At 33.6% G+C, this 14,907-nt stretch overlaps 1 pseudogene; it reads right to left on the minus strand.

Moving 5' to 3' along the window:
- Nucleotides 1-1,219: 1,219 nt before the first annotated feature.
- LOC120187866 lies at nucleotides 1,220-7,635 on the minus strand (annotated as a pseudogene).
- Between the last annotated feature and the right edge of the window lie 7,272 nt (nucleotides 7,636-14,907).

Below are 14,907 nucleotides of genomic sequence, written 5' to 3' on the forward strand. Positions count from 1 at the left end.
TTGTTTAAATCTTTTATTTTGACAAGAAAATCATGATGAGAGTTAGATGAGAAAGGAAAGCTCGGTTGGTTTAGATTTAGGTTCTGATTTAACCGATCACCACTAATAGTGGTCGGAGAGTTAAAGGTCACCGACTTACGGAGATGAAGCATGGGAAGCGTTTGGAGATGGTAGGTTTGGGAAAGAAAACATATGAAAAAAAGGGGGTAAATTGATATTTTCCCCGAACTATTTTTAGTTTACAAAAAGACCCATGATAAGTAATTTATCTAAAGTTTAAAGGTTCAAATAAAAATTAAACTTTTTTACTAACGTGTCACGTCGTCCAACTAACGACAACAAACATCTTAGTGACCACATCTTAATTAAAATGAAACGAAAGTGGTTATATATAATTTTTTTTAATTGAGTGATCATACGATTATAAAAAACGAAACAAAAGTGATCAACTCTATAATTTACCCTTAATTAAAAATAGGACTAAATTGATAAAATATATAAGTATTAAAGATCAAATGTGTAATTATACAAATTTTTACTGTCTACCACATCGCCCCTCTGTTAGATTTCAACATCATATTAAAGTAAATTTGAAAATGATAATCATTTCGATATCAACTTCATAGTTAGGTGGCCATCCAAGTAGTTTATCCTATTTAAAAAAAAACATTTGAGCCCCCAACATTTTATTTTGGATTGAAAAGATCTATTAATAGATAGAAATTAATTAACAAACAGTTAACACTCCATAATAAATGCCTTTTTACCCTAAATGAAACATTAAGGACTAAAATATTAAAAAATAATGGTCAAAGTAATTATTTAGTCAAACATTAGAAATTTTTTACTTAAAATAAAATATTAGAGGTTAAAATATTAAAAAGAAGAATATACACCACAATGACCATTTTGATAAACATTGGGAGCTAATTTTGATATTATGCCTTAAAAAAGTCTAAAATATGATGCAGTTTGAAGATTTTTAATCTCTTAAATCTAAATTAAAATCAAACCACTTAAGCAAAATGCATGTCTATTAAATATTTAAATAATTATATTTAGTAACACCATCTAGTTCAACAACTCAAACTAATCAAATCTAATTGAACCGCAACCAAAGGCCTCACAGGGTTTTCATTCTAGCCAATTTCAAGACATAAAAAAACAGCTTTAAAGATACAAGCCATTGGACTTGTTACCTGAAGCTCCGTTGTTACAAATAGAAGAAAACTGAGAAATTCCCAGGTTTGAGAATGAACTTGAACTGTACCAATTATTTGATCAAAAGATTGTTCAAGTTTCAAGCCAAGTCAAGGTTCCCACAATAAGATATTTGCTTGGCAATTCCCCAGCTGATGGTGCAAGGTATGTTATTTTCTTCCTGCAAATCCACAAATTGTGAATGAGAAACGTTAAAGATGGCTATAATTAAAGTGATCATCGAATCGAAGCTCCGGATTCCAACCTGTGAAGATCAATGTCAGTTATGTAAATAAACCCAGCAACATTACTGCAACAAAAAGCAATCCGATCGTTAGTAGGCTGCTCAACGGGTAAATTTTGTAGTCATGTAAGCTAGCAGTGTTTCTATACACACGACGAAATGGTACCTATGTTACTCGCAAAGTTATCAAAGGCTCAAGGCGCATCGAGGCGCAAAGTGTCTTGGAGCCTTGAGGCGCGAGGCACATGAAAGGCGCGGGATTCACGAAGGCGAGGCGCATGATATCAAAAAAATTGTAACATATGTATATATTAATACAATCAAACTCAAATATCATAGATACCCAATATTAGGCTTCAATAGAGTTTATTCTCAAATTCAAAATACCAACATAACGTCATAAAAGTTATCAACAAGTATAATCAAGTACTAAGTTTAACAAAAACATTCAACATAAAAACAAAACATTAAATAAAATCACTGATAATCATCATCAAACATCAAACTAATCCTCATCATCATCGTCAAGTGGTATGTCATCATCTTCCTCCTCATCCGTCTCACAATCCCCAATGTCTTCTTCTTCAGTGTCACTCTCCTCTAGCATAACAACTTCATCATCTTCATCTACAAGGTGTGGTCTAGCTTTTTCCTTTCCTTTCGAGCTTGAACTAGCAACATTCTTTCTTCTAGTATTATGGTCACGCTCATAAGCTCCGGAAGCTATACCAACATCCTTCCATGTCAAATCGTAATCATCAAACACATAATCTTCATTTTCTTCTTCATCTTCATCCATTCTACCAAGCAACCATTCGTTACTTTCATCAATGTCATCCAAAGAGATTGGATCAATGACATCACAATGATTATAACGCCGCTTTAACGCTCGATTATATTTCACATAGACTAAATTATTGAGCTGAGTTTGCGCAAGTCGGTTTCTTCTTTTGTTATGAAGCTGCCAAATTATAACAGAATAATCAAGAGTCAAAAACATTACTTATGATGTTTCTTAAATGATATCTGAGTTACTTACGAGGCTAAAAATACTCCAATTTCGCTCACAACCACTTGCACTACACGTAAGGCTGAGGACTTTGATGGCAAACTTTTTTAATTCCGGTGCATCATTGCTAAAAGAAGCCCACCACTCGGCTGTAAATATATATTTTAGAACAAGTTTTAGAACAAGCAAAAATTAAATTTGATTTATATTATTTTATATATGTATAAAGAAAGTAACCTGGTGACTTTGCTTCTCTTTGACGTATGCATATTGCCATCCCAAATATACCTTCGGCGTTCCTATAAAGTGACAATTGGTCCTCTATTTTACCTTGATCAACAACACTTGACACTAATCTCTCAATGCATTTAAGCAACCCGATCATCACCTCCTTATCCTCTTGAATTTGGGGATTTGAGTAGAATAACTGAGGATTCAAATAACACCCGGCCGCGTGTAATGGTTGATGGAGTTGACATTCCCACCTTTTGTCAATAATTGCAAACACATCTTTGTACTTGTCCTCCACATTATTAAAGGAGTTTGCAATTGCTTCTTTTGCCCTATCCATGGCCTCATATACATAGTTATTAATCAGTAAGTTAATTAAACATTCTTTTTAATCTATGCTAATACATAGAAGTACCCTTTCTTTCCGACTTTCATCAGTTAATAGCAATGCATTCCTATTATAGGTTTGCTTAATTTTTAGACTATCACAAATTTTGATGAGCGGAAAAGAAAATATCAAATACTGATAGATAAATAAACTTAGGTGAAGAAAGGACCAAAAACGATTACAAAGCTTATTTGTTTGAAACAACATAACGAAAATGGTCGTTCATTTTTGCAGACCATGTATGCATAGAAGAGAAGGCCCTGCAGTAATAATTACAAGGTTTTAAGCCCACATCGCGCCTCAATTGCGCCTCGACTGAGCCTCGCGCCTCAGAGCCTCGCTGCGCCTAGGCTACGTGCCTCGCTTCAGTGTTGAAAAGGCCCCTTCCAGTGAGCCTCTGCGCTTTTGCATCTCAGGCGCGCCTCAGGAGCGCTTTTTACAACTATGGTTACTCGGGCTACGGGGTAGTTTCAATTTTTCTCCCAAGATTTCCATGTATTGAAAATCCTTGGAGGATCATAACCCCATATTCATTTGGGTCAGACAAGGATGCTGAACATGTGTATCTCGAGAGAAATGAAGAGTCCGAATAACATAGAATGGTACTTAGGTTAGATGTATATATAACAGGTTGAAAGTACTAACCGTGCCAGCAGTAAATTTGAACACTCAAAAACAGTATAAACCTCAAATATTTATCTCAATGACTGATTGAAGGCTAGAACTTTATGAAATTGCTAAGTAGATACTTTCTATACTTGCCTTGAGAAAATTGGTCATTCTTGGACATTTGGAATAATAGTAAAACCAATCTGAGCCTTATACTTGAATAGGATAGATCATAGATCTAAAATACCACTTGTCCTGCCTAACCAGACATTCAAGAAAAAACAACTAACCTTGACAAAATTTGATCAGGCTCCTTGGCATATGAAACAGCAAGAACCATATGAAGCAAATCCCGGTCAATATTTACAGGTGTTAATCTCAGAGGGTTAGCAACAGGGTCTGCACCAATTGGTAAAGCTGATCTCGGTGCCTGTGGACCTCCGCCAATTCGATAGACAAGCAGGTCACTGAAGTTTGCAATACTTGAATGCGGGGAAAGATCATTTGCTAGCCCATAGAAGTACTGGAAGAATTTGCAGCATGAACTTACTTTGTCAGGAGGATGAAAATAAAGCGTAAAGTATACAAAATCAAGATCATTGCCATCTAAATGAACAAATTATAGAAAATTGAAGGAAACAAGCTTTTAAGGGCATCAGTGAACTGGACTATCATGATGCAATTAAAACGAAGTATAAAATTTGGTTGCCTAAACACAATGAGATACTTGAAACAAAAACTATAATTCATTGCATTGTGATGTCAACAAAAATCAAAGTTGTCCACTTTGTCATTCTTCATGCTTAATATTCGTTTTTTACTTGACAGGGTTGTCACAAGCATGAATGAAACAATGAATTTCAGGTGAAACAAACATGGAAGGAAACTATGATAATAGTATGAAAGAATCTATCCACAGATAAATTTAGCATTTACCTTATCCTGTAACCCCTAGCCTTCTGACGAAATTTCACATTCCTTGATACAACACCCCCCGACTTTTGAAGCTTCACAACATCCACTTTAGGCTTATTTTTGCAACAGCCTTGAGCATGCTGAAAAGTTTTTCCTGCACAGAGATTAGAAAGATTACTTCATAAACAAACACAACTAGGAAACAAGAAAGATCCATGTATTCTTAATTTAGGAATTATTGCGGGAGCAATGATTGCATTTGGATTGAAGTCTACAAGTCGGAACTTGGAAGTCTAAAGCAACACATTACAATAAAAGAAATGCAGTTGGGAAGAAAAACCGCAGTAAAACAGCATAATTACTACTGAAATACGAATAGGAAAAAAATGGAACTCAACAAAATTCAGGGTTAATGAAAAACCTCTAGTTTTTTCTATTAAGTCAAAGAACATCATCATCACCATCGCATCATCATCATAACAATAAGAAGAAGAAGAAGATGTGACCCTAATTATTTTACAGCTTATTTACTCTAGGGTTACAAAAAAAAAAGTTTTAATCCTATCCCTAGATTTAAAACATAAAGGAAACTTCTAATCCTAGACATCCAAAATATCTCTAATATTTAAAAAAAATGAAATACATAAATATTACAATAATAAGCTCCTGCGTCAAAAGATAACATAAAAGCAATGCTTCCAGAACTGCTTAGTTTGGACGTGTAGAAAGGATAATGTTGTTCATTACCTGACCCAAAACCAAGATGACACTGGCCTTGAATGTATCAATTGCATGAAGAAGCAACTGCGGGAAGATATGTTACATCAATAAAATTTGGAAACACAGAAAGGGAAGGAGAGAAACAATAGTACTTTTATTATATAAATCACTTTATCAACATTTACATCTTTAGGAAGTTTTTGTTTCATTACCTCATACCCGGTACCTTATATCCAACCAATAGTATTGATAACCATACCAGCAGCTCGAGATTCAGCATTACGAGAAAATTGAGTCTCCAGCATTTGAGCAAGCTCATTCACAATAGTTTTATACAAATCTACATTATTACTAGAGAAATATAGTTCATGAATATCATAATTAGTAATGACAATTGAATCTAACAAAAAGCATTTGGCCAGAGAAAATTTCTCACTTGTATCAGTCTGTCTTTAATCCAAAGAACGTATATGATCAAAAGAAACACAAAATATTACTTACCTATGAATTGTGTCTTTAGTGCAAAGAAGTGTATGACCAAAAGAAACCCAAAAAATTACTTACCTAGGAGTTGTATGGCCATAAAAATAAACAAGAGGCATCTCAAGTGGAATTCCTTCCACTGGATCAATGGGCAGTTCAATTGGCGTAGCAGCAATACTTCCGGGAACAGTTATAGATCCTTGGCCTATATCTAAATCCACAAAGGTAGGTTTCCAACCTTGTTTAGCTGCCCAACTAAGAAGCATCCTTGATAAGGTGCTCTTTCCAGAATCTGTAGGCCCCACAACAATCACTCTGGGTCCCTGGACCACCAAAAAGATCACATTGAGATAAAATAAACAAAATTGTGCATTAGTGTTCACATGGAGCAGTAAACAACTGCTACTAGCTTACATAGAATGGAGCACAGAGAAACCAAAGCAAAAGGAGAAATAAAGGAACAAAAAATAATCCTTTAAGGGTATTATTAATACCAAAAATGGTTGGTATAAGTGTAATATGATAACAGAAGCCTATAAAATTGATGATGTAGTCAATAAAGATAAACCGTTTCCAAAGCAGCATTGTCTTAACTTAAAACCAAATATCATACTTCTTGTTAAAGCCACAAGCGAAAAAAACCCGGACTTTTCATTTTCTCTAAAACACCAGTCTTTTATAACTACTTTCGGTACATCGTTGACATACACACGTGTGCGCACGCGCGCACACACATATATATAAAGAAAATATATGGGAAAAAATTAAGCATACCCATGTTGAGAAAATAGCCATATCTTACACTCTCAACCCTAGACTATTCATTTAAAGTATTCTGTTGTAAGAAAGAAATGATAAAATACCTGGGATGCCTCAGAATCATTTGGTGACGAAGCTTTAGCACGTTTTCTCCGTGCATCTAGTACAGCATGAACATTCACGTAATTCATCATAGGTGTCTGTAAATCAACCATTGCAACAGTATCAGAAATTACCATGCACAATTTGAAAACTATCATTCGTTTTTCTTTACAAGAAAGTATATATCATTTTGTCTGTCTTTCTATCTATATATATGGATAGATATATTACAAATGCAGGATTCTGACTTTGAAGAAATAGATACCTCATCTGCCGTATAATCAGTTTCAGTAGCACCATCCATCTCAATTGTAGCACCATACCAAGTGAAAACCTATAAATGAAAAAATTCCCTTTAACACCACATTGTATAAACAAATAAAAAATGCATGAAAAGAAGCAACATGCTGTAATATAACTCCCTCAATTTGGATTAAGTAATTGAAAAAAACGCATCAAAACAAATACAAAATAACAAAGAAAGTTCTTGATGTTTTACTTTAATCAGAACAATAACCCTATCAGTAACCGCATTATCATTCACTTACAAAATTTGACAATTTTGAACTCTGATGCTAAACAAGAACAAGATTGCATTCTAAAAGTCTAAAAGTTATATATTGCGGCTAAAGATTCGCTCTTTCTTTCAATGAAAAGAATGGTTGAAACTTACAGCAAATTTGACGCGAGGAGGGAAAGTGAGCCACGTCTCAGGGGCCAATTCAGTGCCGAAAATCTCCGCCGAGCCGTTAAGTAATCTAAGTTTGAGCGGCGTTTCATTACCCACCTCGATTCTGAGCTCGCTTTCTCTCTCCAAATTCACTTGCTTTATCGACGACGCCGAGGCGGAGCCACCAACCGCCGGTGCCATCATGTTCATAGCACCTCCGTAAGACATGGTGTCTGGTACATTAAAATATCAGATTCCTGGACCTTGTTTTTGTTTGGGGATTTATTATATAGAGTTTTAATGACCCGACCCGCTTGAGGCTAGCTTGAAGAGTCCGGAAGTTTGAAAGTTGAAACGGCACCTTACTTGCGTTGAGTGAAAAGCGGACTTCCTATTCTTTTCTATATTTGGATTTATTATAACAAGGGGTAAAATATAGGGTGGGAAAACATTTTTTAATATATTATTTCATTAATTTTTTTTGTGAAATGATGAAATAAATAATATTTATGGAAGATATACGATATATTTGGTGTTTTCATAAAGATATGGAAGATTTGGTGTTTTTTTTTGTGTTCTTCTGCATCGTTGGTGTACATGCATGTTTACGTCTTTCTTTATATAAATGAGATAACATTAAATCTTTTATATATTTTTATGAATACGTCAAATACTCCATACATATTTTATTATGCACTGTACAAATTATCTTATTTGAGAAAATAAATTCATAACATTATTAAATGAGAAAATTTTCAGTTCATTATTACAGTGATTTTGCCGACTACAAGGCTTAATACATTTTTTATTGTAGCATTTGAGGTAAGTAAAATATGATTTGATTTAAAAATTATTTTTTAATTTTAAATTATTTGAGTCGAGTTATTTCATCCTCAAAATATTTTAAGGCTTAATACATTTTTTTCAATCTCTTAACTCCTTTATATTCTCATCAATATTTAATCCTCAAAATATATTATTTAAAAAATAATATTATAAATATATTTTATAATTTTATATTATATTTATTTATTAAATAACATTACTGTGAATTAATATTTTGATATAACATTAAATTATAAATTAATTTTGACTTAATCAAATTTGTCAAAAATCTATAAAAAATAATTCAAAGTCCAAATTAACTTGAAAAATATGTTTTAAATATTTTCCAACTTAATCGAACATTTTTAAAAATATACTTGATCATTTTCGTGCTTTAAAGTCAAGTTTCCAAGAATTTTTATTGCAAAAGATCGATCCCTTAGCAAAAGGATCGATCTATTTGACCAAAGGATAGATTCATTGGATTCCATTATGTTTTGGATTGATCCCTTCAAAAAAGGATCGATCCCTTGAGGAAAAGGATCGATCCTTTCACCAAAAGGATCGATCCATCGATGAAAAGGATCAATCCCTTTTCCTAAAGGATCGATTCCTTTATTGCAACAGTCGAATTATTTGAAAAATGATCGGTCCTTTTCACCAAATGGTCATTCCCTTGTGCATTAAATGTTGTTTTTGGTTGTAGGTAACTGCTATAATGACTCCTAACAGCTCCAAACCATTAGAATTAATGGAGAAGGTATAAATTGAAGGTCAAAGCATCTCAAGGTTAATAAGAACCGTATTGAACCAACCTACCAACATCAAAGTATTCTTTTATGCTTAATTTGTCAAATTCTTTGTTGCAAACACACTTGTGAGCTACATTGTTTATTTTTGTTCAAGTGTGAATAGGGTGAGTGCTTAAATTGTGCAAACATTTTTTACTTGTGAGGTTTTCTCAATTGTTTGCTTTATTTGTATTTACTCTTTTAGATAGAGTGTATTCAAGGTTTAAGGGTATAAACCTTAAAGTGTTTGTAAGGTTACACCTTATCCTTAAAGGTAAGAAAATCTAATGGATTTGAGAAATCCTTAGTGTGGATGCTAAGGCAGTGGATGTAGACTTTGGTTGATAAATTCGAACCACTTTAATCATTGTGCAAAAGTTTTATTTTTCAATTGCTTCTACACCAAATTTTGAAAAGGTCAATTATCCCTCTCTTGACATTTTTTGGTAGTTCGTAAGAGCTAACGTTTGGTATTAGAGTGGTCTCTATCAAGGATTTAACAACCTTAAGAAGGTCATAGGAGAGCTCTATCAACTTCTACAATCAACCGATAAAGATGGTTTTTACCTCCAACTCCTACTAGATTGAAGATTTACAATCGATCAACAAGCCACCATATTTCAATAGAGCAAATTATGTCTTTTTGGAAGAATAGGGTGATTCTCTTCATTCAAGTAAACAATCTAGGAGTTTGAAGCTCAATTATGAAGGGTTACTATACTCCAATCAATGAGATGGAAGATTAGAGTTAAGAGGAAAGAAGAAGTTTCAACTCAATGCCAAGACTATACATATTATATTATGGATTAACCCCGATCGAATATGGAAGAGTCTCATTTTATTCAAACGCTAAGGAGATTTGGGAAAAACTCCAAGTCATTCATGAAACAATCGATGAAGTAAAGGAAATAAAAATCGATCTTCTCAACCATAGCTCTGAGAACTTCAAGATGAAACTGAATGAATACATCAAAGTTATGATGGGTAGATTCTATGTAATTGTCAATGGCCTCAAGGGATATGAAGAGATCACCCCTAATTAAAAGCTTGTGACAAAGATGATTTATTCTCTTCTAAAGTCTTGGAAACCAAAGAAGACAATGATCATCAAAGAAAAGAACCTAAAGTCTCTCACTTAATGAGCTTATTGGTTCTCTTCTCACTCATGAGTAGATGGTAAAAGATGATAATCAAAAATAAGAAAAGAAATAATAGAAGAAACAAAACAAAAAGCAAGTTTGTGTTTCTTTAATATATTCTACACACAAAGAATGCAATTTCTATGAAGCGGGTGTAGAAGAAGATGAAGAAATGGTCAAGTTTTTCAAGAGATTTAAACGACTCATGTAATCTAAATATAAAGAGATAAAACATGAGTTAAAGAAGGAAAAAGATACCATCATATGCTACAATTGCAAAAACACTAGGATATGTGAAGTATAATTATCCCCAATTGAAGAAGAAATGATCAAGTAAATCAAAGAAGAAAACTTTTGTTGTTACTTGGAGTGATGAGGACATCATTGATGATAAAGATGATGAATGAGCCAACCTTTGTCTTATGGTCATCCAAGAAGATTCAAAGTTATCTTCTAACTCGAATGAATTAAATTCATATTCTTTTGATGAGTTACAAGATGCTTATAATGAATTAATTTTGAAATTTGAGAGCATGAATTCCAAATATAAGAAGATATATCAAAATTTAAAAATGAAAATGATTTTATTTTGAAAACTATAGTGAATTTTAAAAGAAAAAAAATGAGATTTTAGAAAAACGGAGTTAGAGCTTCAAAATTGAAAATTGAAGAGTTTGAAAAAGAAAATTTTGATTTGAAAATTAAGCTTAATATCTTAACAAAAGAAAAAGAAATTATTTTTAATAAATAATATAAATCAATAATGGCTAAATGTTCACATTGTCAGTATCATGGTCATACTTCTAATGCTTCTTGATAAGGGATGTCAACAGAGTGATGAACATTGCTCGTAGTTGAAGAATCAAGCCTAGGGCCCTAGACTCAATCAAAAAATGAAATGGAAGATGGATAGATTGTTGTCACAATCTAGGGTTTTGAATGAGAAAAAGTTACTAGAAAATTAAGATAATAACATAAGATTAATATGAAGATAATGAAGATTAAGGCAATAAGATAAATAAAGAAAAAGAAAATAAATATAGGATGAGTTAGCCAAAATTAGCGTTTTGGCGATGATGAGCGAGAATGATGATGACGATGATGATGGTATTGTTAGATAGTTTTCCTATGAACCCTTCTAATCACAATTGACTAGGTAAACTCGATAATCGACTCTAACCAACCCTCCTAATTGTAGTGAAAAGGAAAATCAGAGTGTGAATATCTACCTCATGAAGAACTTAATGGTGAAGAATGCTTCGAAGGCACAAGACAATCAACACTTGCAAACATGAACTCTCGTTGTATTATTAATCAAAGAAATATGGTTTCTAATGGTGAATGGGGCCTCCTTTATATAGGGTGAGAAGTTTCATGAATCTAAGTAACTACTGAATAAATTAATAGTAAACTAAAGATAATATTTTGATTTTATCTCAATTCCTAATAAAATAATAATAAACTAAAGATAATATTTTAACTCTGTATTAATTCCTAATAAAATAATAAATCTAATCCTAAAAGATAATGAACCATCCTACATTAATTATATTACAAATAATCAATAAATTATTGATAATTCATAATATTTACAAAATCTTGTATTAATCACATATAGAAATGTCTACATGTGTTGTCTTCTCTAAAATGGACATATCTTAAGTTCCTAACATCGGATTGACACATTTCAAGTACCGTTGAAAAGCTAAGAGATAATTGGTCGTATCTCTAAAAGAAATGTTGACCCAATAACACCCATATCCCATTCAATAAGTCTTCACAAGTATGTTGTTGTTTTGGTCTTCTTTTCCAAGCTTTCGACGTGTGGATCAATTGGAAAAGATAATTCATCTTTCTTTGATGTGTGCCTTTTGGTTTACGTATCATCCTCCCTCTCATAAAAAAAGATTTGACCTCAAATCTGAAACATCAAAGGGAGAAACTATAGAAACTTTGAATGATTTACTCACATTATATTTACCGAATATAAATGCCCTCCCCTCCCCTTTATTCTTTAGAAACTTCTCTCATTCTCTCTTCTTCACTCGACGTTGGCGTTTTGCACTCTTCTTCTTTTAATCCATCCTTTTCAATCCCTCCTTAGGTAGCCAAAAAGATCATCTTCCTTTAATTTTCTTAGCTCGTGATTTTCAGGTTTGCATCAAATAGGCAAATACCCAGCAACCCATTTTCATTTTGGTTATATATTATATATATTTTTATTTATATATGTTTTTTGGCTATCTCTAACGCATATCTAAACTTATTCACCTCGCGCAGTTACATTTAATTTTCTGTTAAATTTTGTTTTTCTAAGAACTAGACTCATATCTATTTCGTTTATTTTGCATCTATTATCACCTTTTTCTGTCATAATATAACATCAAAGTGGGTAATTGGTTTAGCTCTTTAGCATTTTCTTTTTCTTTTACATCTCTACTTCAAGTTTGTCTATTTCCTTTTCGTATATGTTTTAGTTTCAGATCTATGTTTTTTTACTTGTACCTCAGTGGGTTTTTGTTAGTGTTTTGGTCCAGCTTTGAAAAAATATAGTTTCACTTCAATTCCCCTATTTCAAATCTCTAGATCTTGGTTTTCTTGTTATTTTTGCTTTAGTATCGGCACCTACGTGTTCTTTTATTCTCTTTGGTTGGTTCTTCGATTTGTAAAGGAGAAAGATTAAAGCGTTTGTGCTATGTTCTAAGGTTTCACCCCTTTTCTTAACAATAACAGTTAGATTTCTGTAATTGTGCGAAGGGGGATTGAAGAACTTTTGGGTTTATGTAGGATAGACCCTTGAAACATTAAATTGTAATGCTTTTAGTTCTTTTTTATAAATTAACAATCAATACTATTCTATTCTCTTCCCTTTTAACATTGGACTTTTTAGCAATTAAATATATTCATAAATATTTACCCCCGCTTAATAATAAAAATCAATAATATTATATTTTCTTCACTTTTAACAGTAGGCTTTTAGCATTAATAATAACAATTAGTTTTATATAAATTAAAATCCTATTAAGTAATCAACTAGGCTTCTTAGTACCCCTCAATTCTCTAGCGTTTTATTGGTTCATCTTCTGTCTTCTTTGGATTCATTTTTCATAGTTCCTCATAGCTTCGGCTATAGATGATTACTTGAGGTCATGTCCTTTTTTTAGATCACATAGGGCGTATAGGGGGCAGGCTCGACAGAGTGGTGTTAGTGAGACTAGACTTAGAGTTTGTACGTTGAATGTAGGCACATTAAATGCTAGGCTGCTGTAGCTGACCGACGTACTAAGTAATAGGAAAATAGATTTTGCATGTATTCAAGAGACTAGGTGGAAATGGGCATGCGCTAGAGAGTGTAACGGGTACAAGTTATGGTATTCAGGCGTAGATAACGCTAGAAATGGGGTGGGTATCTTGGTATCCTTTAGGCTCAAGGAAAATGTAGTTGAAGTTTGTAGATACCGTGATAGGATCATGATGATTAAGGTCATTATAGAAGCGGAAGTGGTGAATGTCCTTTTAGTGTACGCCCCACACGTTGGCATAGGGGAGGGGAGAAACGTTGCTTCTGGGATTCGTTAGATGATGTACTTAGGAGTATTTGGGAGGATCAAAGAGTTTTCATAGGGGGAGACTTCAATGGACATATAGGTAGTGAAATCGACGGGTATAACGGTGTCCATGGGGGTTTCAGTTTTGGTAGTAGGAACGAGAAGGGGCTTACGTTGCTTGAATTTGCTAATGCACACGATATGGTGGTCACTAACTCCTTCTTTAACAAGAGAGATGTGAACTTGATTACATCCATAGCGGGGGACATTGTACCCAAATCGACTATATTATGGTTCAAAATCGGGATCAATGGGCTTGCATTGACTGTAAGGTGTTCCCTAAAGAGGCATGTGCATCACAACACATATTGTTGGTTTTGGTGTTCTGCATACGCCACGGGCGGAGTACTCATAGGAGGGCTAAACTAGGTAAACCTAGGATCCTTTGGAAGAACTTACATGGAGCGACAACTGATGACTTTAAGAGAAAGGTTTTGTCTCATACAGGTTTTGGAACTACAAGCTCAAATAATGCATATATATTATGGAAAAATATGGCAAATTCTATCAGAGAGGTGGGAGAAAACATCCTTGGGTTGTCGACATGGAAGGCCAAGGATCATAAAGAATCATGGTGGTGGAACGACGAAGTACAAACTAAGGTGAAGACAAAGAAAACTTGCTTCAAGGAGTTGCTACAATACAATGACGACGAAGAAAGATCGAGAGCTAAACAAAGATACAAGGAGACAAAGCGAGAAGCCAAGAAAACAGTGGCTAAAGAAAAGGATAAGGCATACGAGGAAATGTACAAGATATTAGACACCAAGGAAGGACAAAACGACATCTTCAAGCTTGTAAAATCCAGAGAGAATAGGAAAAAGGATCTAGGTAGCATTATGTTTATTAATGACAATAATGGTGTTCTTTTAGTGAAAGATCATGACATTAGAGGGTTTGGGTAGTTACTTCTTTGGATTAACAGTGCCTCTCCATGAAGAGATAGCAATATTGATGGGTCAGCCGGCCATCATACTACGGCCAATGACTTCCATACAAGTAGGATTGTGATTGAGAAAGTCAAAATGACCCTTATAAAGATGGGGAGGGACAAAGCTGTCGGTCCAGATCAAATTCAATCACTGTGTGGTTGACCCTAGGAGAAGAGGGAGTTAAGTGGTTGACCAACATCTTTAATATTATTTTAGAGACTACTAAGATACCAGAGGAGTGGAGAGAGTCTACGGTGATACCAATCTATAAGAATAAAGGAG

The sequence above is a fragment of the Hibiscus syriacus genome, unplaced genomic scaffold, assembly GCF_006381635.1.
Source record: "Hibiscus syriacus cultivar Baekdansim isolate YM2019G1 unplaced genomic scaffold, ASM638163v2 tig00113726_pilon, whole genome shotgun sequence".
NCBI lineage: Eukaryota > Viridiplantae > Streptophyta > Magnoliopsida > Malvales > Malvaceae > Hibiscus > Hibiscus syriacus.